General features: G+C 41.6%; 1 long non-coding RNA gene across 2 annotated transcripts in view; it reads right to left on the minus strand.

The window, feature by feature from the left end:
• LOC149122543 (uncharacterized) overlaps positions 1 to 24,919 on the minus strand; it is a 47,383-nt gene that overhangs the window by 19,197 nt on the left and 3,267 nt on the right. The window contains exon 2 of one of the 2 annotated variants that reach the window (XR_016219670.1): positions 15,842 to 16,176. The exons of the other annotated variant lie outside the window; for it this stretch is intronic. This is a non-coding gene — a long non-coding RNA (uncharacterized LOC149122543). Of the gene's footprint in view, positions 1 to 15,841; positions 16,177 to 24,919 lie in introns of those variants that run through there. 2 annotated transcript variants of the gene reach the window in all.

Genomic DNA, 24,919 nt, shown 5'->3' on the forward strand with positions numbered 1-24,919 from the left:
TCATGTGTCTGTTGGCCATTTGGAATCCCCATTAAACACGACCAAAAGAGATCCTCACCACTACACATTGTAATCAAACTCACCACAGTGAAACATAAAGAAAAGATTCTAAAATGTGCAAGAGAGAAATGTCAGATTACTCTCAGAGGATCTCCAATTAGACTCACAGCAGACTTCTCATCAGAAACCCTACAGGTTAGAAGAGAATGGCAAGACATAGCTGAGGTACTAAGAGAGAAAAACTTCCAGCCCAGAATATTATATCCTGCAAAGCTCTCATTTGTGAATGAAGGTGAAATAAAGACCTTTCATAGCAAACAGAAATTGAAAGAATTTGTTGCCACTCGTCCAGCCCTGCAAAATATGCTTAAAGATGTGTTACACACAGAAACACAGTCATCAATATCCTTGAGATTAATTGAAAGCTCATTTATTTGGTGCCTTTCCAATTTCTTGATGTAGGCACCTATTGCTATAAACTTTCCTTTTAACACTGCTTTTGCTGTATCCCATAAGTTTTGGTATGTTGTGCTGTTATCCTCATTTACTTCCAGAAAGTTTTTGATTTCTCTTTTGATTTCTTCTATGACCCAGTGATCTTTCAGGAGCATGTTGTTCAATCTCCATGTGTTTGCATATGCTCTAGGGATTCCTGAGTTGCTAATTTCCAACTTCATTCCCCTATGGTCTGAGAAGCTGTATCAATATGAAAGAAGGCAAAGGAAGGAAACCTCACAGCAAAAGATCACAGGAAGTTCAGAGCATATATAGAAAATACCTTTGGGAAATGGCAGGGCAAATTTACTACTTATCAATAGTCACATTGAACATTACTTGCCTCAACTCTCCAGTTAAAAGACACAGATTGGCTGAATGGGTTAAGGAACAAAACCCATCTATTTGCTGCTTACAAGAAACATATCTTTCCAACAAAATGCATACAGACTGAAAGTGAAAGGCTGGAAAAAGATATACCATGCCAACAGAAATGAAAAAAGAGATGGTGTAGCCATCGTAATATCAGACAAAATAAACTTTAACACAAAAACTGTTAAGAGAGACAAAGAAGGGCACTATATAATGATTAAGGGATCAATTCAACAGGAAGATATAACAATTATCAATGTATATGAACCTAACTACGGGGCACCGGTTTATCTAAAAGATTTGTTAAGGGACTTAAAGGGAGACTTAGACCCCAATACAATAATACTGGGGGACTTCAATACTCCACTCTCAGAAATAGACAGATCAACAGGACAGAAGATCAACAAGGATACAGTTGATTTAAATGACACTATAGACCAAATGGATCTAACAGATACCTACAAAACTTTTCATCCTACACATAAAGAATTTACATTCTTCTCAGGAGTACATGGAACCTACTCTAGGATTGACCACATATAAGGCCATAAAGCAAGTCTCAGCAAATTCAAAAGAATTAGAGATTCAATAGGACAAATAAAAAACACATTTGAGAGCCTTAAAAACAGAATCAGTGAGGCAGAAGAGAGACTTATTGGACTTAGAAGACAGAGCACAGGAAAGTATACAGTCAAACCAGAGATAAGAAAAGGAAATTAGAAATCTAAAAAATACTGTTGGGAATCTACAGGATACTATTAAAAAACCCAACATTCAGGTTCTATGAGTTCCTGAAGGCATGGAGAGAAAGGATTAGAAGGCCTTTTTAGTGAGATACTTGTAGAGAACTAGGTTTGGAGAAGGACAGAGACATCCTAGTACAGGAAGCTCATAGAACCCCTAGTAAACATGACCAAAAGAGATCCTCACCACGATACGTTGTAATCAAATCCTATTAAAATTACAATACTTCCATGTCTAGGAGAATTTCCTCTTTAAGCAAAGATATTGTCTCCAAGCTCTCCAGCCCAACTCACACAATCATTTTAGGCTTCTTTGGACATCTTGTGGCCTGGATTAGGAGATTTGGTTTGATTCATTAAGCTCAGTGAGTTTGTGAGTTGTACTGTGATCAAAGGGGAGGAGAGTATAAACTTTACTCTATGCTCTTGTTATGCACAAAGACAAATATGCAAAATAGTGACACATATAAGGTGCCCAGAGTGGTAAAATGTATCTAAAAGGTGAGAAAGATAACACACACACGGAAACACGGGTTGCCCCTCTCAAACAAATATCTACCATGACTGGGAAGTGGGCCAGAAGATTTGCCCAAAAGGAGAAAAGATCAGGAATTGGAGACAGAAGGGGAGCACTTGGCAGCCCTTCCAGTCATGGTCTACAGCTGAAGAGACAGAGCTCCTCCTGTGAGCTTGTGGGTGGTGCCTCCAGGTGTGACACCATCTCGGAATCATATGGCACCTTCACAGGGTCCACATGGAGTTTAATATTCAAATCTTCATGGTGTCCCCTTTAGGTTCTAGATGAAGCAGATGCAGCCCAGTGAAAGGCAGCATTTTGATTGACAAGTAGGAGGATACAATTATACATATGGGCTTGTGAATTCTAGCTCAATAGACCTAGCTAGTGGCCTACCTATTCTATATCAGCTGTAATTTTTGTTTGTACTTTAAAACTAAGCGAATGTATCTTTTACCTTAGTTTTGATTTCAAGGTTTCTCTTTATTTTTAAATCAAATGTTGGGGTTACTTTGGATTTTGGATTCACAACATTCAATTATTAAAGGATTAGCTGATCGTGTCCAGTGTTGGCTTTGTCCATCTCCCAAATTCATTACCCCAGTGCCATCAAGACATTATGAAGCTGAGTGGTCACTGTAGCTGCAAGTTCCAGGGTCACTAATATGAATTTAAATGCCTGAGAACAGGCAGGATTGGGTAATCACGGGATCTTGAAGGAGGAAGGAGAAAGGAGGAAGAGGAGGAGGAGGAGGAGGAGAATAGGGTACCACAGCTGCTATGTCAAAATAGTGAGCTTAACATAACCACCTAGAAGTGATTTCTATGGGATCCTATGATTAGATTGTTTTTTATCACAAGAAAGCCATTTTGTCCTGATTTGTGTTCCTTTGAATTACTGTGTACCCTTTATGCATTCAGAAAATTGTCCTTCACACACTGAGCAATTGCAGACTATTAAGCCAGTACACCATAGCAGTCCTCACCTTTGGCTTTACTGGGAGTGCATTTACATCTTCCAACAAGATGGGCAGTGAACTTTTCCCTTCGTCTAGACCTCTTGGTCTTTTTGGAATGCTGCTGTTGTTATCTGTGTTGGAATGGCCAAGTTCAGAGTAGAAGTAGAGGAGAAGATAAAGAAAGAGAATCAGAGAGCTTTAAATCTTAAACAGTGGAAGTTCAACCTTCTCCCTCACATCTGTGCTTCTAACAAAAGAAAATTTAAGAACACAAATGTTTCCAATGGAAGCATCAGGGAGGCATCACTTCATCCAAACATAGCCTCAATTTCCTACTGAAAATTCTTCAAAAAAGTGTGGGGTGGGGTGGGAGAGGTTGTTAAAAAGAAAGGTGGAACACACTGAACTCTTTTGGGCTAAGAGTTGGATCCAGCATGCCCTGAATATGCTGCTCAGAGTTTACCTACCTTAAGCTTCTCTCCAGGAATAATCCCAGATTTAGCCAATAAAGTTGCAGGGTGCCATATGTGGAGCATACTTAAGTCTCACAGCCAGTATACACAGCCGATCTGAGTAACTGTGCTCAGGGAGGACTTGCAAAACAGATCAGGAAGTGGAACCCCTTGTCTAATCTCTGGAGCAGACAAACATAGTGAAAGTTTATATCCTGAAATCCTAATTACCTCACATTTTTCAGGAGGACTTGTTTCCAGCTCTGGAGAACTGTTTCCCATTGTGGAAAATTTGTTACCTCTGGCACCAAAACATTTGCCTCATCTGTGAATACTCGTAAGTCTCTTTTGTTGCAAGAAATAGAGAGCTACACAGGGCACCCCAAGTAATGAGTTTACGTTGGGGCACAAACAGCATTTAGGAAAGCAGCAAGCTTGGCAGTAGTAAAGAGATGGAGAGTGGGCCCCGCTCCCTTTACAGGTGGTTGTCCACAACCTCCTTTCATTGGTTACACAGCTTTGCAAGGTTCTACCTTCTGTCTACAGTCATCACCTGTTCCGTGCTTTACCCCAGTACTCTGTGCACCCTTGGTGCACCTCAACAAATATTTTCAGGGAATGAATAAACAATGAGTAATGCTCATAATGTTATTTCATGCTAACATTGCCTTATTCATGGTGTTGACTTAACTGAGAGCCCATCTTAGCCATGCTGTGGTTATGTGTATGTGTGTCTGTGTGTCTCTGTGTTTGTGCTGTGTTGTGTGTACATGTGTGTGTTTAGTTTCATCACTGGATGCTTCCTACATCCCTTTGATTTCCAAGTCAAATTCCAGGGAATGAATGACAGAGAACAATTCAACTGGCAAATCACCATTCACTGCTGAAGCTGATATATATTTTTTTCATGCCAGCTCATTTTTTTCTGTCTTTTTTAAAGGCAGAGATACAGACAAAGAAGAAGAGAAAGATATGGATAGAGCAAGAAAGAGGGAGTTCCTCTATCCAGTGGTTCACTCCCAGATGGCTGCAACAGCCTGAGCTGGGCCAGGCCAAAGCCCGGAGCCAGGAGCTTCTTCAGGGTCTCCCACGTGGGTGCAGAGGCCCAAGCACTTGGGCCATCTTCTACTGATTTCCCAGGCACATTAGCTGAAAGCTGGATTGGAAGTGGAGCAGCCAGGACTCAAACTGGCATCCAAATGGGATGCCGGCTCTGCAAGCAGAGGCTTAATCTTCACTGACACTCTGCCGGCCCCGACAGGTCATTTTTTATAACATGCTACCCTGGTCCAGTCGGTTTTTTGTTTGACTGCTTGATTTTGTTTTGTTTTCTGATGAGGGAAGAGGAAAGACTGTGTCCATCAAAACATACCTACATTAGGCTGCCCCCTATGAAGGTTGCAAGACCTAGCAGGTGAAAATATGAGGTGCAATATTTGAGACATACTCTCATGTAAACAAATTATTTCTTAACCTGAAATTCAAATTCAACTGCTTATCCTATATTTTTTTTTCTGGCAACCTGTTCCCCTCTCAGGCAGTTGAATGGGGCAGCTGCACGTAGATGGGATTACATTACCACGATTGGTGTGCCCAGTCCCTCAGTCTTCGATGGAAATCTGTCTAAAACATGTATGTGTACACTGTCTTAACCGAGAACATGAAATCCATTTCACTATTTCTCATGTTCAGGGTTTATTGTTGCCACTAGCTATTAGTCCCTTTATTGTAATTCCCATTGCTCGACTATTTTTTCTAGATTTAAACTGTACCCTCTCTATGAGTTGTTACTTCTCACTGTCAGTAATGTGTTTGCCTCTTTTGCTTTTAGATTTATGATTTTTTTCCTACAATAGCTTAAAAAGGGTAAACAGAGACTCTGAATGAAGATAGTAGGGAATTTTGTGACAGTCCCCATTAATACAAGCACCTTACAATTTCAAACCTTGTGAGTTCTAATACTTAGATCTTATGGAATTGGCTGCCAAAAATTTTTTTAGATTTGGAAAAGGAAGAAAATGCATTTATTGTCAATGAATAATGTTCCATATCCTCTGGTAGATATGACACATAACTTAACAGTGTGTTTCCAGTACATGAGATTGGGAGATGGCTAAGTTCCTAAAAGAGAGGTCCACTATCTTAATTTTAAAATGTATTATAACATTATATATTCCTTGCTTTCCCAGACCTTTCCTAAAGGGATAAAGCGGACTAGGGTTAAAAATAACATGTAACATAGTATCATTTTTTTTTTTTATGGTTTCTGAGCTCCTACCACTGTAATTGCTGATATCTCAAAACTACACCTCAGGATGGGAGTTTAATCTAGTGGTTAAGAAACTGATTGGGATGCCAGCGTCCAACATCAAGGTACCTAGGTTGAACTTTTGTCTCCATTCCCAAGTCCAACTTCCTAATAATACAGACCCTTGGAGGCAATAGGTGATAACTCAAGTACTTAGGTCCCTACCATCCTCCCGGCAGACCCAAGTGGAGTTCCCAGCTCCTGGCCTCAGCCTGGCCCAGCCTTGGCTATTTCAGGCATTTGGGAAGTGATCCCATGGATGGAAGGTTATGTCTGTCTATCTGTCTAATAAATGCTTAAAACACCTATGCCTCACCATGCTTCCCCTTGACGGCCCCTCCTCCTGTATCCTCAAACGCAGTGAATGGCATCATAATCCACGCAGTTGCCCAAGTGAATCCCTCTAAACTGCCCCTTCCTCCATAAAACAAATCAGTCACAGACTGGCCAATTTTCCCTTTTGATTATGTTGTTAATCTTGTCTTTCCTTCCACAGTAACTTGTCCATGCGTGAGTTTTTAAAACTTGCTGGGACAATGGAAATAGCTTTCTATCTGTCCCCCTCTTCTGGTCTTGCCTCCTCTGCCCCCACAAATCGATTGTGCACACTGTCATCAGAATGTTCTAACTAAAATAAAAATCCATCATGTCACTGCTCCACCTGCAGCTTCCATGGGCCCCAGGAGGGGAGCCTCTCCCAGACTTGCAGGCAATGGCTCTTGCTACTCTTCTTCTATTCACCTTGAACTTTACACTCTACAAAAACAGTTTGTATTCCATTTCCCATGCAGTGCTATTTCACACTTCAATAACTTTGCTAATACTGTGTCCTCTGCCAAAAACACACTTAGTGAGTCTATAGCTTAGCCAGAACCTCCTACTAACGTCTTCAAAACTCAATCCCATCATTCCCTCTTCCATCTCCTCCTAACCCAAGCAGCAAGCTGGTTTATCTGTTTCTCCTGTGTGTCTTCATAACTTCTCATATGTGTCTTTCTTGTGACACTTACCAACAACATCAAAATTAATTGTGCAAATTTTCCTTAAACTAGACTAACAGCCTCTTGAGGGTTAGGGTATTTCTTACTCTCTCAAGTCTTAAGTACTATAGACAGTACCTTTCACATAGAAGACCATCAATGTCCACGGAACTGACTACAGAAAATAGAGCATCTACCATGATCTTGGGCTCTTCCTGCACGATCAGCACCATCTGTGCTTGCCTGCAGGCAGCCCTATTCTGTAGTTTCTGCTGTCCCTGATGATGTAGGTAATGACAGATCATGGCTGTTCCAGCTACAGCTGATACAATCGGTATTGTTTTTGGTCAGAGACTCCTTTCTCCCATGGTATAATATTTTTTCCAAGGCTCCATGACAAAGAGGCTGTGAAATTCTGTTTCATGTAGTCTGTATTATATTTAAAAATATATTCTTTTACACTCATAATCTCTGTTCCCTACAGTTCAAACTTGGAAAGTGTTCCCAGAGGATTAATGTGAGGGACAAGGCAGGTGGCAGCTCCACACCTACAGAAAACCCTTCTACCTCTAATCAGCTTTTACCCCTCTGAGTCCAGGAGGCAGCTGCCTCACTTTCTAGAAGGACGCCCAGCCTATCCAGCTAGAGCAGTATTAGATGACACAGCCCAGTTTTCTCACCTTCATTTACGCCAATACTCAAGCCACAAATAAAGTAGCAACCTCACTTTTCTGGGCCCTTCAATATTGGCAACCTTAAAAATGGCAACTATTGCCTTTCTCACAGAGATCTGCACATCTTCATGCAAGTAAGATTTCTTTTGATCTCTATCTTGGGCATCCCATTTTTCTGTAAAGGAGTTTTCTTCCATTTCCTCACCTTTCAGGCTTTTTCTTGGGAAAGGTCTCTTACATTTGTATGAAGCAGCTGGCCCTTTTAAGAGGGACCAGAGCCTTCCCTAACCTGTGATCCCCCCCAGTACATTATTATTAGCTCTGTTGACAGTATGTGTCCACATTCTTCATGGATGACAGTCAGGTTATATATTGACTTTAGGTTTACTCACAAAAATCTAGATTTCCCACAGACCATGCATATGTCTAAATACTTTATATCAAAATACTTTAGATAAAGCCATCACTTGTGACACTGACATCCAATTTCAGAGTGCCAGTTCAACTCACAGCTACTCCACTTCCAGTCTAGCTTCTTGTTAATGTGCCTGGGAAGGCAGCAGAAGATCCCAAATCCTTGGGACCCTATCACCCATGTGAGAGACCTAAATGGAGTTCCTGGCTCCTGGTTTTGGCCTGGCCCCAGACCTGGCTGGCATTCATGGCCATTTGGGGAGTGAAACCATGTGTGGAAGATACCTGCCCCTCTCTTTTTCTCTCTTTCCTTCTCCCTCCCCATTTCCCGAACCCTTTCCTTCTCTGTCACTCTGCCTGTCAAATAAATCAATAAATCTTTAAAAAGAAAATTAATTAGCCCCACAGATCCTTAGACATGTTGTTCATGGCCAAATGATAAATATAGCCATCCTACAAAAGGTATGGACTCTGGTTTCCCAACTTAGCCTCAGACATAATGCCCTTTGGCAACTGCTTTCTTCTTATACATTTGTCAAGGCCTCTTTCCTGGAGATAATGCAGGTGAAATTTATTTTTAAGAATCTGCTTCCTTCTTCAAAGCAAACCATAATGAAATTTTTCAGTAGACAATGATTCACTGTTAGATCAATTAGAAGCTAAATGAAGAAGTTGAGAGTAGTTATCTATTAGTGCATAATGAACTACTTCAAAATTCAGTGGTTTAATACAACCAACGTTTAATTGTTTCTCACATTTCATGAGTCAGGAATTCATGCCAGACTCAGATGGATAATGCTTTTGTTCTTCATGGCATAGAGGAATTATGCATGGGAGCACATTGTTGGCAAATGGATTGGTATGCAGAGTCTAAGGTAGCTTCATTCATATGTCTGGCATCTTGCCAGGGAAGCCTGGAAGAGTGACCACAGCTGGGAATGCCTAATAGAGAACCTCCACATAGCCTTTCCAGGATGGTGGACTCAGGGAAGTCAGAATTTTTGCATGGCTGGCTTTCCACAGAACAAGTATTCCCAAAAGAAGGAAATTGAAGCTTCCATTCTCTTATAGCAGCACATCTCCACTGTATCTCTTAAGCAATCAGATATTACATAGGACAAGAGAGAGAACACAGACCTTGCTTCCCATTGGGAAGAACAGAAAAAGAATTTGCAGCCATGTGCTATTGGCATAAAGATTAAGCCATCAATAATTACCTTAGCATAGCTGTAGCAGGTGTTCACCATAGAGCGCAAGATGCCATTCTGGATTCTACAGCAAGACCATGAAATAAAGGTCCATAGACTTTGGCATTTTGAAGACCTAGCTTGGCAGCTCTACATTGTTTAGTTTTAAATATTTGAATTATTTGCCAAGATATACACATCAGGGGGTTTCCAATAAAATCTGAGTTCTCAACTTTTCTGGAAAAAAAAATTATCCTATCAGTACCAGGTTTGAATTGCCAAAGAGCCACGCCTAGCTTGAGATGAACAGCTCTGCCTCAATGTACAGAGAGGGCACAAGCTAGTAGGTTTCCCAGAGCCTTACCACCCCACCCCCAACTCCTCAGTGTTATTTGTCTGTTCCCTATGGGCACTGGAATTTGCTGCTCTCATTTTGGAGATGGACATGTAGATAAAACATTGTTCCCATCTTTAGCTACCACCAGCACCACAGCTTTTGGAACATGGCTAAATTGGCTACACTGGTCACATCAGTTTCTAGGGCCAATTATACTTCCTGACACCATTCCCTAGGATAGTGACTTTATAAGTGAGATATTTATATCACAAATGGTATTAGACAGTTTTAATGTCATGAACATGAATTTTTATTCCTATGGTTTTCTTTTATTTCAATATATTTATTACCAGTGCAACTAACACTGATTTACAATAATGATATGAATGTCCTTTTATAAATTTTATGAATATTTTATAAATTTTAAGACTATTTCTTGCATCTACAAAATATTGATTAGATATAAGATATAGTAAACATACACACACACCCCAAACAGTTGGTATATACAGAAAAGTGAAACCTCGGATAAGGAGGTTTACTGTCAGACAACTCATACAGTCTTCCTGTTGATGGGCACTGAAACATTTTTGTATTTTTTACTAGGATGACAATGCTATTTGAGCATTCTCCTACATGTGCATGAAGGCAACAGTTTCTGCAGGGTGCAGTCAGGCATCACTTGATGATGGGGATACATTCTACAAACACATTGTTAGGCATTGTGAGAATATCACAGAGTGTTTACACAAACACAAGGGGTATGAGGTGGCAGCAATGACAGTACTGCAGCATGCCTTCTTACAGTAAGCTTTTTTATATATAAGTAGAAGGAGTGCATTCTAAAATAATGATATGTGGTGAGTGTTTAAAGCAGTGGTTAAGATGCTGCTTAGGATGCCTGCATTCCATATCAGAGTGCCTGAGTTCTAATCCCATAGCTCTGCTTCTGATATAGCCTCCTGCTAATGCACACCCTGGGAAGCAGTAATGATGGCTCAAATATTTGAGACCCTATCACCCATGTGGGAAACCCAGATTGAGCTCTTTGCTTCTGGGTTCAGATTGGCCCAGCCCCAGCTGTTGCGGGCATTTGGGGAGTGAACTAGTATTTGGAATATTGATTGATCTCTCCCTCTCTAATAAATTTTTTAATAAACTAATGATAAAAGTATAGTAAATATACAAATAAGTAACAATCACTTATTATCATTAAGAATTGCTATCTATTCACACTGTACACAATTACAGGTGCTACACTTTTATACTACCAGCAATGTAGATTTTTTTTTTTACATCAACATCAGCACAAACATTGAGTAATGCATTGCACTATGACATTGAGATGGCTATGATGTCACTAGGTGATATAAAATATTTCAGCTTCTTTATAGTCTTATGAGACCACCATAATATATTCGATCTGTTTTGATTAAAATTCATTATGCTAAGCATGACTGCATGTGCATAAAAGGAAATTTCTGTGCCTTGAAGGATGGGCACCTTCAACTATTCCTAGTACTGTCTTGAGAACTTGCTAGCAAAGCAGTTCACACCTATCAGAGTACACTAAATTCCCCCAGTGTTTTACATACTGATCGACATTTGATATTCTCCTAGGCACTTCACATCTTGCTGGGGAGTCAAAAGGGATACTTAACTGTAGTTTTAATTTGTATTTATTTTATTGCCAATGAGGGAGAGTACTGTGTCCTAGGTTTAACCTACATTCTGTCCCTTTGTTTGTGAACAATCTAGTCATACTTTTTACCAGTACACTGACATGTTTTTTTCTTTTTCTAGTTGACTTGCAGAAACTTTTTATGTACATTTGATACCAACATTTTGTCAACATTATGCTACAAAAACTTTCCTCATCATAATTTTGGATCATTTTGTTTTATTTTATTAATAGTGTGTTTTGCTGGGAACTTTAAGTTTTAGTATAGATTTTTCAAAATTTTAATTTATGCTTTATAATTTTGTCTGATTTAATTGTCTCCTTCCATATTCTGAATCTTTTAATACATCAGACAAAATGTCCCTCTAAATATTCAAGATTCTTCATCTTCCACTTAAATCTTTAGTCCATCTAGAAATTATTTTTATGTAGGGAATCATATCAGTTCCAAATTCTATTTTTTTAAAGATTTTATTTATTTGAAAGGCAGAGTTACAGAGAGGCAGAGGCAGAAAGAGAGAGACAGAGAGAGAGGCCTTCATCCGCTGGTTCACTCTCCAAATGGCCACAATGGTCAGAGCTGAGCCAATCCAAAGCCAGGAGTCTGGAGCTTCTTCCGGATCTCCCATGTGGGTGCAGGGGCCTAGGACATGGGCCATCTTCCACTGCTTTCCCAGGCCATAGCAGAGAGCTGTATCAGAAGTGGAGCAGCCAGGGCTCGAACTGGTGCCCATATGGGATGCCGGCACTGCAGGCGGCAACTTTACCTGCTATGCCACAGTGCCAGCCCCTCCAATTTTATTTTTCAAACATAATCAGCCTTCTCAGCAGCATGGTCTCCCATGTTCAGACTCTGTCTTCTACCAAGTGTTGTATGTGCAGGGGTGGATTCCCCAGGTCTTTCATATAGCCTGGTGATCTGTTTTCTCCCTCTACTGCTGGTACACTGTCTTGATTAGCAAGACCACAAGTAACACACAGTGCATGTTTCCTCAACATGTTCCTTTCAGGAGCGTTTTGGCTATTCTTGGTTATTTGTTCTTCAATGTGAATGGTATCTTCTTAAAAATGCATTTTGTAAATATTTATTGCTGGCATATAGAAATTAATTTTTAAAATACTGAACTCAAATTTTATTCTAGCAATTTGTGCTTAGAATAAGGAATTTTTGTGTAGAAAAAATATTATCCTCAATTAATGACCATTTTGTTCTATAAGTATCCTTTTTTCTGATTTTAATATTGAATATTTAATATTAAATATGCTTTCTGCTGAAGATTTTGATGGCTAAGCTGAATGAAGTAATATAGTTTTCTTTGTATTTTTAGTTCCTAAGAATTTGTTTTTATGCATGGGTGTTTAATTTCATTGAATGCATTTTCTTCATCTAGTAAAATAATCATACATTTTTAATATCTGAGTAAACTTTCTTTCATTGAAATAATTATGATTATAATATACTATTTGTAGCATTACCATTTTATACATTGTTGGCTAAAATATTTTGTCAATAATTTCTACATTTATGTCCATAATATACATTGAACATTTTTTGTACAATTTTTGTCTAGTTTCAGAGTAATAAAATAAGATGGGAAGTATTTCCTGTTTTATTGTCATCTGGAAAAGTTTGTATACAATGTAAATTACCTTAAGTGTTTGTAAAACTAACCTGAAAAAAAATAAACCTGTGATGTACAATATAAAATAAAAGCAATATGGCCGGCGCCACGGCTCACTAGGCTAATCCTCCACCTTGCGGCGTCGGCACACCGGGTTCTAGTCCCGGTCGGGGCGCCGGATTCTGTCCCGGTTGCCCCTCTTCCAGGCCAGCTCTCTGCTGTGGCCCGGGAGTGCAGTGGAGGATGGCCCAAGTCCTTGGGCCCTGCACCCCATGGGAGACCAGGATAAGTACCTGGCTCCTGCCATTGGATCAGCGCGGTGCGCCATCCGCGGCTGCCATTGGAGGGTGAACCAACGGCAAAGGAAGACCTTTCTCTCTGACTCTCTCTCTCACTGTCCACTCTGCCTGTCAAAAAAAAAAAAAAGCAATTTCTTTTCTAAGATAATCCAATAAAATAGACGAAAAGCAGGGTGGATTAGTGGGGAAAGATCGTATCTTCTAAAGAGAATATAGGCTCCAAAGCTTAGTGTTGCCTCTTTATAGGGCTGTCAACATGACCAAGGTATACCTCTTCTGACTGTTTTCCTGTGTAGAAATTGAGTTATTTTTCTTTTCTTTAATGAAATATAAATTGGAAAATATGCATTGCATTAAAAAGTACTGGAAGGGAGGAGTACGACCTTAACAAAAGTTATTTTGCGCCACCCCACCAACCATGAATTGGCCAAAAAAAAATCAAAATTCTTTTTACTTTCTGTGTCATTACTTTCAAAGTGATAGACTTCTGAAAAATCTAAGTCTAATGGAAAGAAAAAGATCTATGTCCATTTAAAGTAAGAACGTATGGGTAACAAAGTTGACCTCTCTGGATTAACACTTGAACTCTACATGTTGGGTTTTTGTTCTTTTTCTGGGTCAGGTCTCTTAAAAATGTATCTAGACACACCCAGGGGTTCCAAAATCTGAACAGACGACCCACACGGTGGGTTGTTGGGAGACAGCCTGGCTGTGAGTGGGGCTGCAAATGGTTTGACAGGCCTGAGGGCTCACCAAGTGCTTCTTTCATTAGCTGTTAGGATGCAGCTGAGGCCACATTCTGGGCGTGGTATGAAGGAAGCCTTTATGGAAACCACATCCACAAACTAAAACCAAAATACCCTCCCACTGTCATTTGTCAACTTAAGGAGCTGTTGGGACTAGTTAACCCTTTCAACCCTTCCCTTGCTATCAGTTATTTACACCAAAGAAGCAGCTGGCTGCTGAGGTGTCAAAATAGAGAAAGGCCTTTAAGCAACTCAAGTGAGCAGTCTGAACATGAAGTTTGGCTGGAGATTATCTACTAACCGCTTACATTACAGTTTCAGCAGTTCGAGGACAGGGATCAAGTCTCTGAATTTATTTTATTTTTAATCCGCTTATTTGAAACAAAGAAAGACAACTCCCATTCATCACTTCACTACAGGAACATGTAGTTATTATTTGGGCTGGAACTGAAGCCGGAAACTGGGAATTCAATCCAGGTCTCCCACCTGGGTTGCAGGAAGCCAATCCCTTGAGCCATTACAACTGCCTTCCAGAATCTTCATTAATAGAAAGTTAGAGTTTGGAGCTACAGCCAGGTATGGAACCAGATACTTTGATATGGGATATGAGTTTCTTAACTGGTGTTCTAACTGCTAGGCCAGACACCCACCTGTCTTAATTTAGTTGAAATCCCTGGGATAGTTCTGACATACAAAGTACCTGCTCCATAAAAATGTTTTAAATATTACTCTTATCTCTGTCCTGAATGTGCACTGTGTGCACTTTGGTACCTGCCTTTTATCTAACTTCTGATCTTTCTCCATTTACCTTCTCCTTCCACTAAGTGATGTCTAAGCCATCCTCGCCCGATCTGGCATGAATCTATTTGCAGGGAAAGCCTTTTCAGATTGACCACACTATGAGTCCCCTTGCTCACAGCTGGCATTCCTTCGGTCCCTGAGTGTCTGAGACTGGATGGGTGGTTTTATACATGGGAGGCAATTGCCTCATTTATAACATCTGTTCTTTTTTCAATGAAAGAGAGATGTATATCTGAAACTATGATAGGTATTTAGTCATCCAGTCAATAAATATGAATTAAAAATGGGCTGTGGAGAGGGAAGAAGAAAGAACAAAGAAAAGGAGGTAGAGTAGGGAGCACTTCAAGCCTCTATACACTGCTGGTAGAAGCAGGGCCATGGCCACATCAGATGAATCAAATCATTCCCTGTGGATTATTCTCCTTCAGAAGGAGACAAACAAATGCACAAAATCAGGCAAGACATTAGCTATCCTGAAAAGAGAGTGCTGTTTCTTCATCCAACCTGTTGCTCCCCCTCTTCGTGGAGGAACGACACAGGACCCTGCGCTGTTCTTTTGTCTGCTTGGCCCTTCCCGGGTTTGCTGCTGGTTCTTCCCGGGTTGGCTACCGACCCTTCCACCTCCGTGGAAGGGCGGTTCCCCCTGCCACTTTCCCAACTTCCGCGGGGGAGCGGCACACCGCCGGCCAGCTCTCTCGGGGGCTGCTCAGATGTTCCTTCAGATAGATGTTCCTGGTGCATGTTGTCTCTCTCCTCCTTTATAGTCCTCTTCCACCAATCCCAACTCTGCTACCCACACGCCGAGCACGCTGCTCTCCTCCAATCAGGAGCAAGATCAGCTCCTGCAGCTCACTCAATCAAATTGGCGAGAGGCAGCTGTGTAGAAACTGTTTACTCCTCTCCCAGCACCATATTGTGGGAGAGCAGATGTATAGAATAAGTCTTAATTCCAGTAACAGTCTAGTCCGAGTTGCTCCCCACACAACCCACCCTTTAGGTAAATATATACATTTCAAAAGGAGACCATCAATTTGCTCTTTGAAAATCCACCACTTGTTTTTGAAAGCATCTACTTTTTAACCCTGATATGCATCTGAGAGAATGGACTGAGTAAATAAGTGAGGTATTGGGGTTAAATCTCAATGCAGCAGTGTCAGACATCCCTGGCATTGATGTCTAACATGAGGGTGATCGCCAGCATCAATTCATTCTTTGCTCTTTTTTTATTTTCATTTATTTATTTATGAGGCAGAGAAACAGAGCTCCTAGCCACTGGTTCATTCTCTACATGTTCACAATAGCTGGGGCCAGGCCAGACTGAAGCCAAGAGGCAGGAACTCAATCGAGATCTCTCACGTGCGTAGCAGGAAGCACTGCTGATTCTCAGGGTCTGCTTTAGCAGGAAGCTGGAGTCAGGAGCTGGAGCCAGGAGCTGGACTAAGGCATACATATATGAGATTCAGGGGTCTTAGCCAGTGACTCAACCCCCAAGTTAAATGCCTGCCCTCATTCATTCATTCAGATAATGCTGGCTGGCTAGAAGCAGGCTCTTTCTTCACTACATTGGATTCTTCTTGATGTTGGGTACTCTGAAGAAAAAAAAAAAAAAAACACTTCTCCATTCACTTGTTCATTCAATTATTTATTGAATACCTGCTATGTCCCAGGAACTATTCCAAGTACTGGAGACACACAGGTGAACAACACAGACATGACTCCTCCCTCCAGAAGTTTACATTCTAGTTAGAAAAATAATGAAAACACCATGAAGGGAAGTGAAAAGCAGTGTGAAAGAAAGGTTATCATTCAACCCAACACATAAGTCTATCTTTGTTCTCTTTCCTAAAATCTCCAAGTTCATTTGTCCTCAAATCATTGCATTTTTCAATGTCAGGAGACTTTTACTTTTTCAGTTCTCTCTGCCATCCCCACCCTTTTCCTTCCATCTTACATTTATTGAAGCTGTGGGTTAGTATTTTACAAAGTACTGTCTCATTTAGTCCTCAAAAAACACCACAAGTTCAGTACCATGAGTAGAAGCATTTTGCAGATGAGAATTCTAAGCAGAGAATGGCTTAGTACCTTGCTTAAGATCATACAGTAAGTAAGTGGTGAAGCCAGGACACAAATGCACACCCTCATTCCAGTAGACATTTGTGCTGGTCTGTCATGGTTTTCATCTTGGCAGAGTCAGTACTTCCAACACAAAAATGCCCCCAAACAGATGTTCTCCATCTCCTTAGAGGATACATGGAGACTGTATTTCAGCCAAGAGACAGTAAACAATGCCCCACCATAAAGGCGATTTAAAGCAGGGATCAGGAAACTGCTGCCTGTGGGTAATACACAGCCACCTGTTTCTATAAGTAAAGTTTTGTTGAAACACAGTCATGCCCATTCATTTACATATTGTCTGTGGCTGCTTTTGCATTGTAAGGATAGAGTTGCATAGTTGTGACAAAGACCTTATGACTCACAAAGCTTAAAATATTTACTATTCTGTGTTTTATGGAAAATATTTGCTGCCCTGGGACCTAAAACACCAGGATTGATTTTTGCCTAGGTTGACTCTAGCATGGCTTTCTCCAAAGTCAAGGAATGATTAGTTGAAACTTTAACGTCCCTTTCAGCTCTAGGAGCAGATACACACTTCTGTGGTAGTCAAAACAATCCCACTCCTAACGGGTGGGCATCTCCTGCATACTTCTGCCAGCTGTCTCCAAGCTCTCATTTGGCTGTGTCTGTACATTGCCCAAAATGTATTTAAAATGTGTGTAGCTGACAAAGGCTTTCCAAGCTACACTGCAGCCTACCAATAAACACAGCTTAACTGTGCCAGGGGCTATAGAGGGAGAATAAAGTCCACCAACTGGAGAACTGAGGGTGGTACTCGCATTCATGTTTAATCTGTGCCAGTTTCCATTTAGTTGGGGTATGGAGAGATGACACATTTTGGCTGTCATGTGCTAACAGGGATTAAATTCAAACCCAAGATCTCTACCATTACTAATAAGGATGAATCATTGAAATTCAACTTTGAGTAAAATAAAACAATTGTTGGAATCATTAAGCATTAATTTATAAAGAATCTTTTTTAATTTTTAAAATTTATTGTATTTCAGAGGAAGAGACAGAAAAAGAGAGAGAGCTCTCATTCACTGGTTCACTGTCCAAGAGCCACACTAGGTAGGACTAAAGCTGGGAGACCAGAACTCAGTCCAAGTCTGCTGCTTACCTATCAGGAACACAATTTTTTACAGGCAGAGTTAGACAGTGAGAGAGACAGAGAGACAGAGAGAAAGGTCTTCCTTCCGTTGGTTCACCCCCTCAAATGGCCAGGAGCCAGGTGCTTCCTCCTGGTCTCCCATGTGGGTGCAGGGCCCAAGGACCTGGGCCATCCTCCACTGCACTCCCAGGCCACAGCAGAGAGCTGGACTGGAAGAGGGGCAACCGGGACAGAATCCAGCGCCCCGACCGGGACTAGAACCCAGTGTGCTGGCACTGCAGGCGCCGGCCTCAGGAACACAATTACTTGAGCAATCATCACTGCCTCCCAGGGTCCGCATTAGCAGGAAACTGGCATCAATAGCTGGAGTTGGATGTCAACCCCAGGCACACTGATGTGGATTATAGGTGTCCGGACCAGTGTCTTAACCACTAGGCCAAATGCCCATTCTAATAAAGAATTCTTTTTAATCAGAGAAGCAAAACTTAGCCATATATTAACTCCTTTGAGAAACAACTACACATACACACACACACACACACACACATTTTAGGGAAAAAAATATTAACTATATGAACTGGGAAGTTCACAAATATTTCCCCAACCTAGTAAGATGTCAAATGACATTTCCTAATGCTTTTTTATACCTCACCTGAGAAACTAGACTATGAACCTGCCTCTCACAAGCTGTGTGATCTTGTACAAGTGGCTTCCTCTCTCTGAGCCCTGTTTCCTTCTGTGAAATGTACCTGTCAAAATGCATACCCTCTTCCTGGTCAAACAGGAGCTAGCATGTTCATGAGCTCAAAAGTCTTCCACTCTATGCCAGCTTCTTCCTTCCGCCTGGTTTTAAAGCCAGTTCTCAGTGTGGCAAAGTGAAAAGATGTGCACAGGGGAGTTGGCTCGACTTAGGTTCAACCTTGAAGAGCACATTTTTATTTACCAGCTCAAGTCTCTCAACCCTGAGATGACAGATGTCCTTGCTGCTGCCTCTGATGCTTCCTCTTACCTAATGCACCACACCCCTGTGTTTTCCTTGTCCTTTCAGATTCAGATTAGAAAACTAAAACCTCAGTGTGAGGGGGGGGTGTTTAACCTAGCAGTATACAAACCTGCACCCCATATTGAAGTACCTGGGTTTCATTCCTCACTCTAGATCCTAACTCCAGCTCCCTGCTAAACTAAATGCCAGGTGATGTTGAATAAGTTAACTTCTCTCCAGCCTGGGCTGTGATGGCAGCTATAAAAAATGGCAGAGTTGGACCTGGAAATCTAAAAATTCTCTGTTGTCTTTAAAGTTAAAAATTCAATGACCAGGCACCCACTTCTCTGACTAGGAAGAGAAGGGGAGATGGCTTATTTCTGCACAGCGATGACAGAGAAAGGAAAGCATTACACATTTACAAATACTCACGTGGTTGGCCACCTCAGCCCCAGGAAGCACCATTTAAGGAACTGAGTGTAGCAAAAACAATTTCTTCAGTTTATTCAAGTTACACCAAAAATTTTAAGTGGCTCTTGCTTGCCTCTGGATAAGGCACATTAAGTGTAGTCATTTGCCCCTGTATATGTTAGAGGTCACAGAATCCATTCTTAGCACTGCTTTGGCCTGAAATGGCATATACAGAATTGGGGCTTGGTTAGTGTTCCAGTGCTATCCTCCCTACCATAATCCTGCTAGCATCAACCGTAAAGACTGGGCCACAGGTACATTTTCCTGTAGTGGACTGGAACCTAATGAACCATGTTTAAAATCAAAGCAAGGTGTTTGTGAACTAGTAACTACAGCACGGTATATAGTCTCATCCAAGATCTATATTTGGTAGGAGTTAAGTATAAATAGATAAATAAGCAAGCAAACAACATTTATGACCATGAAAGAGAGTGAAGTCAACTGGCTCAACAGAACCCAGCCTGTAACTTCACACTCATTAGCACAGCCCCAAGGACACAAGAAATTATGGCACTGGATGACAACGATGAGATAAGAAACTTGATAATGGCCATCTGCTGCTGATGTCAGGTCTACCTTAAATAAGGGAGCAGGAACCCTGGCAACAGATGCACACACGAATGTGTTTTGTATAGTGTGAGCGTGTGTGTGCGCGTGTGTGAAAAGACAGTTTAAAGAACTGTGGGTGGTACACTTAATATGGTGCTTTTCCATCCAGGAAAACTATATCCCTTCCAAAGCCCTGAATTATTAAAATCTTGAAGTTTCTCACATCTGTTATGAGCTTGGTATCATAATTTCTACATGCTATTGAGTACCATATTCTGTGTCTGAGGTTACAGGCATGTCCACAGCCTCCTACTGCCAAGTGGGAGATCATTTATTATTGCTGTAGCCAAAGAGGCTGCCAAAGCTTGGGGAAGCATGATTCTGAGAAGCGCCGTCCTGCTGGAGGGCAGTGAGCTGCCCAGGCTGTCGGGTGGTCTCAACACTCCATATTTAACCCTCTCACCCAAGTGTAACCAGAGCCCCTAAGAGAGAAATGACCCTGTTCTTTGGCAGCTATAAATCCGTATTCTGTGTTCCTCTCCCTCAGACCACCACCATTTCGATGGAAAGTGAGTTAGGTCCAAACAGGATGAACCAAACTTCTGTTCAAGCAAAAAAGTTGGCCCAGGGCTGAAGAGCTTTAAATGGACCATGAATAATGTTTTATTGCCTCAGCACTAGGGTGAACTCAGCCCCTACACTTAGCCTCACCTTTCATGGTGTTATTTTTAGAGATCTCATTACACCCCAGCTTAAACTAAAAATATGTTTCCCAGGAATAGCAGAACATAGCTTTAATGGTGCAAAGTGCCACAAATGCTCATGATTACAGGTGATGTTTTATGTATTTGATATCAACTTTAAGGGCAAGGGGAACAGCTAAATTGCAATTTTCCAACACTGCAACTAGACTTACTTTGGGGCTATTGGGCTCAGTTGGCTTTTCTGGGGCTGGCATGATTCTCCCAGTGAATACTTGGTTTCCCATATTTTCATGTGACTCATGAAAGACAGAATCACGGGTCTCAGGAAGCCCTGTTCACAGGAAGCTCACTTCCAAGAAGTATTCCCAAGCTGGTCTCATCCAGCACTGGCACGGCCTTCTCTTCTCCCTCTCCCAGAACTTGGAAGTAAAGGTTGGGTGGAAGATAAGCTGTGGAATCTGACAAATTGGCGGCTGGATTTTTACACCGTCTCTCAGCCTCTATGATTTTGAGCAAGTCATTAATCTTCCTGAGTCTGGTTCCTCATTGAAAAATGAAAATAAGTGATATATGGATAAAATAAGTTATATATGCAGCAGAAGCTTAATAGTAAAGTATCACTTTTTTAAAAATTTTGACTTTTTAATAGACTAGTAAAATCAAAAGACATTTGTTGGGCACTGACTATGGCATACGTAGACTACATAATAGGGCAGTGTCAAGCCTTCGTAAAGAGCACATGTGGGAAAACAAGTAGTCTGACGCAGGCCAGCATGGAACACCATGTTGGTACCAGCCTGGACTCTGGGGCCACCAACAAGGGAGGGCTTTATCCTGGGGATTCTGGGAGAAAAAAAACATCTCACAGAGCTGGTCCTGAACACCGTCTCAGGACAGTGGCATTCTCTTTGCTAGCACATTCAGGAGTCAAGGACACAGTATCTAGGAATAAACTGCCTAAGAAGAACCCTAGCTCTGTCTCTTATTACCATGGTAAGCTCAGGCAAGTTGCTTAAGCCTCTATGCCTTAGTTTCCACAGCTGTTAAGAAGAAGCTAATGGTAACAACTACCTCATAATGTGGTTATGAGGATGAATCAAATAGTTGATGCAACACGCAAACTTTCAGTACTTGTCACAACGTCAATGTTAAAGAAACATAGACTGTTGGAGTAGCAGTTAAGACGCCTGCAACCCACATTAGAGAGCCTAGACTCAATTCCTAGCTCAAGCTCCTGACATCAGCATACCACCAATGCAGACCCTTGGAGGCAGTGCTGATGGATCAAGGAATTAGGTTCCTGCTGCCCATGTGGGAGACTTGGATTGAGTTCCAAACTCCTGGTTCAAGTCCTAGCCCAGTCACCAATGTTGTGGGTACTTGGGGGAATAAACCAGTAGATGGGATCTCCCTCCTCTTCCTCTGTTTCTGGAAGGAAGGAAGGAAGGAAGGAAGGAAGGAAGGAAGGAAGGAAGGAAGGAAGGAAGGAAGGAAGGAACAGAAAATACTGACTGTAAAAAATATTATTGAAAGTTCATTCCTGGAAAAGAGAACATTTGAGAAAAGAGGAATGCAGAGGACAATAAAGGAATATCTGTCAGGTCTAGTTCAACTGAATAAGAGATTATATTATGGGAGAAAAGGCAGGCCCTCAAGTTTCCTCTTAGAGTCAGCCTTTGCATCCAATTGTGGTTTTCTAGATTTTCATCAGCATACATTCAATAATTCCACGTAGTTTGTAGGCTCTTTAAGGACAGAAACTTCTGTTGTAATCACTCAATTTCTCAGCCTTCTCTTCTCCAGGGGAATCACTTTTCATTCTTATTTCCATCCTACTCCGGTTTCATCAGTTCTTCTAGATCACCAGACTCTTTGATGAACCTTGTGGTTTCATGACAGCGATGTGATTACCCAGTTTAGTTATAGAGAGAAACACATTGAGAAAACTTCTACCTACTGAGAAGTCTAGAGATTCCATGCTCATTTATGTAACCTCTGCAATCCTGGTTTCTATCCTTGAAGGCAGCTTGGTCAGACTGGAAAAGACCCGATAGCCATGTTGGACAGGTACAGAGCAAGCTCTACATGGGGCTAAGGATGAGGGTCCAGGATGCCAGGTCACAGGTGGGCTATGAGACACAAGCTAATGAAAAAGCACATTTTTAAAATAAGACTCCTGGGGCCAGTGCTGTGGCACAGTGGGTTAAAGCCCTGGCCTGCAGCACCAACATCCCATATGGGCACTGATTTGAGTCCCAGCTGCTCCACTTCCAATCCAGCTCCCTGCTAATGTGCCTAGGAAAGCAGCGGAGTATGGTCCAAGTGCTTGGGCCATTGCACCCATGTGGGAGACCTGGAAGAAGCTCCTGGTTCCTGGTTTTGGATTGGCTCAGTTCCAGCCTTTGCAGCCAAGACTGACCTATCTCTCTCTCCTGTTTCTTTCTTTCTTCCTTTCTTTCTTCCTTCCTTTCTTCCTTTCTCTCTCTCTCTCTCTCTCTCTCTCTCTCTCTCTCGTTCCTCTACTTCTCTCTATAACTCTTTCAAATAAATAAATCTTTAAAAAATAAAGACTTCCATGAGTACTGTAGTTAAGTGATACATCACTACAAGTTATTCTCATTGTTCTGTCATCATTTGGGTTCTTTTGGATAATATATAGTGGTACCCAAGGCTGTAAATGATTTATTTTATTTTTTCCAGAAAATTTTTGACATATTTGCAGAAATAAATAGAAATATCCATCATTGACTTTTGGAGGCAGAGCAATTAGTGAATAACGAGTAGGGAGAAGTAGGAAAATAGGAAGAAAGGGAGATGTATTGCTCTACCTCTAGGGTTTGAGTATCCTCAGCTTGTTCACCCCAGAACCCTTACTGCTTTCAGAGGATAGTCCTTCTCTTCCTCCCAGTATCTAGTCATAGACAAGCTGACCCTGCACAAAAGCAGTACATTCTCTGGGTGTTGTTTGCCCCAATGGGTCTTCTCCCTGCTCCTCTCATTTTGCCTTCCAGCCCCAGGGCTGTGCTCCCAGCAGAAGTCCCGCTTTTCACTGTGAGGAAACAGTAGACCAGGTTTTGAGAACGGGCTCTCTCCATGTACCATATCTTTGACAACTGGTAGGTCTACCTGGGTGATCTGGTGGCCAGTGAGCCCTGGCATTCTGAGATGGCTCAAGAGTATCTAAGAATGGACAGAGATGGCTCAGAGCGGTGGCCGGATGGCTTAGGCAGAGCATGCCCAACCACGTCAGCCTCAACCAGGAGGAGGTCTGCCTCCCCAGAGCAGTCTGGCTGAACAGCTGATCCTTGCTAATCCCCAGGCTGTAGAGCCAAACCGGTTGATTTTCATGTATCTATGACTTGAGTGTTGTTCTTTACATTGCCTGCTTTATTTTCAAACCTGTCAACAGGCCTCTGAAAAGGTTGCACACATGAGCAAAGGCCCCAGGCAGCTCCAAAAAGGAGTCAAAGGGAGGAGGGTCTAAAATGGTGGCAGAGTCATAGAGGGGCAGCCACCCAGGCCTGGGAGACTGAGTCAGGACACCAAGCACCTCCGATTTTCTTGGGTTTTCTTTAAACAACACAAAAATGAGGAATAGGGCTATTTCACTCTGTCCCTTTGTGGTAAGATTACAACACTGACTATAAATCCAACGTGGACCACATTGTTACTGAACTATATTTATCAGGTTTATTAATAAAGAAAAACTTGCAAGTCTTTGAGAGTAATTTTTTTTGACAGAGACAGAAGCCAGCAACAGTTTACTGTTGTTGTTCAGTTGCCAAGTGGGTGACTCAATTAAAATAGGAGCTGCATCAGACCTGTTTATATGAGCCCACAGGGTTGCTATTTGTAAAGGGGCCCAGCTTCCCTAACCTACATTGTTGCTTAACTTTTGTTTCTAAGATTATTCTGAGATATTTAAAAGAAGCCTCACAGCCCTGTCACCCAGGTTAGCATTTGCCCAAATCTCTTTCCCCCATCGCAAATCATCACATCATCACAACAAATACCAGACAGTAAGACTGAGACTGTGTCCCGATGCCAACTATTTCTTCTAAATACATCAGTTGAATTTAGTTCAAAACAACTAAAATCAGAATATTAGAGCTGAACAGGACCTTGGGGTGGCATGGTACAACTGCTTCTTTAAGTGCAAGAAACTAAGGACAGAAGCATTGGACTAGAAGTGGAAGACAGAATCAGCAGGACTCTTCCCACTTTGTCACTCCCCAGTAAGTTACCCGGCATCTTGAGAGAGAGCCAGGCTCAGGAACTTGACGCCTAATCATTCCAATGAATGGTACAGTGTGGCAACATGAGCCAGTGTCCCAGATGGTCAAGGCAGCACCTGGGTTCTCATGTCTTCAGGGATCCTCTTGAAGTAGGAAGTAACTTCC

Source organism: Oryctolagus cuniculus, chromosome 13 (genome assembly GCF_051225735.1).
Source record: "Oryctolagus cuniculus isolate XC-2025 breed Fujian yellow rabbit chromosome 13, ASM5122573v1, whole genome shotgun sequence".
Taxonomy (NCBI): domain Eukaryota; kingdom Metazoa; phylum Chordata; class Mammalia; order Lagomorpha; family Leporidae; genus Oryctolagus; species Oryctolagus cuniculus.